The 1,583-nt window shown below is 47.1% G+C and overlaps 1 pseudogene; it reads left to right on the top strand.

Annotated features, from left to right (window-relative positions):
- Window positions 1-1,583, top strand: part of LOC123039865 (cytochrome P450 71D7-like) — a 4,765-nt pseudogene that overhangs the window by 3,101 nt on the left and 81 nt on the right.

Raw genomic sequence — 1,583 nt, forward strand, 5'->3', positions numbered from 1 at the left:
TTGTGGACGCATAGGTTAGTATGGCGAACAAGTTCAACATATTTCTTCCGGATAACCCACGCTGAAAGGGAAGGACTGGCAGATTCACAATGTAAAATGGAGAACTCATCAAGAGCACTCTTATTGTGATCTTTTGGTTCAAGAACTTCTGCCATAAGCAGTTCATGGTATTTGGAAGAAGGAAATACCACGGACCTCGAGGACTATCGCAAAGGTTACTAATATCTTAAGGGAACTAGCAAATACTAACAACATGAGGTAGGGTGGAGTGAATCTTGGGCTCAAGAACCCAGAAATAGAATGCCTACTAACTAAGTGGCATCACGGGATGCTTTCGAGAATGTTGGCCAGAATCATCACACCGGGATCACAAAACATGGCTAGATTACTAGGTGATCCTCTAAGACACCTAGGGTCATAATAATACTCCAACATATATGTCAAGGCAACAGAGTACCTCAACTCAACGATTAGTGTGGTTAATCTGGCCCAAAGGGACGCAAAAACAGAGGGAAAGGATTTTGCAAATGCATCAGATTGTTTAGAAGCCTGGGATGACTCGGACAGCATAACGGTTGTAAATGCTCAAAAGGAATTGAGACATCCTGCAACATGGTGGCATAACCACCCAGAATCACAATATCAAGGTTCTGAGATCAACTGTCAACACATGGAAGTGGTAGAAACTGAACTGAGGCTTCAGACCAACAATCCTACGAGTCTACGGATTAGTAACACGTGATCCTGATAGAAAGATGAGAAGCCTAGTTCTTAATCCCCGTAGAAGAGAAGAGGTTGACTCAGATTAGAGGGCATAAGGTAAAGAAGTAAAAAGAGCCTTACGTTCCCTTCCACAATCAATTCCCCTATATAACTAAAGCATTTCTAGACTCAACTTCGACCAGATTGGCTTGGTAATCCTACAGGCAGCCAGGCTCTGATACCAACGCTGTCGGGACCCCGATTCCAAGTCACACCGATCTAGCCTGTAACACCTCATATCACTTTGCGGCCTCACGCACGGTATTCCCACGGGTGTCGCCTTACTATGGCCCGGGACCGTTTGCGCCTTTTGGCTCACGTATATGATAATGTCGCTAGCATCCATATGACAGAGAACCCGTGCCGACATGGCTAGTCGTGAACCCAAAGCGGCACTAACGTATGGGGACAGGCATACATGAATCAACATCGAACGTGTCGGTCAGCAGCATGCGAATCCGGGCTGTAGCACTGGGCTAACAGGACTCCGGGAACCCGGGCTGTAGCAGGCTAGGCAGGACTCCGGATGTCACCGCGTGACATTTCCCCTAAGGGACAGACACAGGAACGATATGAAACACATGCCGGCCAGTCAAGTGTCCAGAGCAGTAGTGCTGGGCTAGCAGGACTCCGGTGAACCGGGCTGTAGCGGACTACTATGGCTCAAGGAGGCACTAGACTACATTTCCCCATAAGAGAGGCTGCTAAGGATAGACAACTAGATTGTCGGATCCCACACATACCAAGCATTTCAATCATACACACAATATGCTCGATATGTGCAGATACAACATGGCATCACAACAAGACTCTACGACTCA

This window comes from Triticum aestivum, chromosome 2B, assembly GCF_018294505.1.
Source record: "Triticum aestivum cultivar Chinese Spring chromosome 2B, IWGSC CS RefSeq v2.1, whole genome shotgun sequence".
Taxonomy (NCBI): Eukaryota; Viridiplantae; Streptophyta; class Magnoliopsida; order Poales; family Poaceae; genus Triticum; species Triticum aestivum.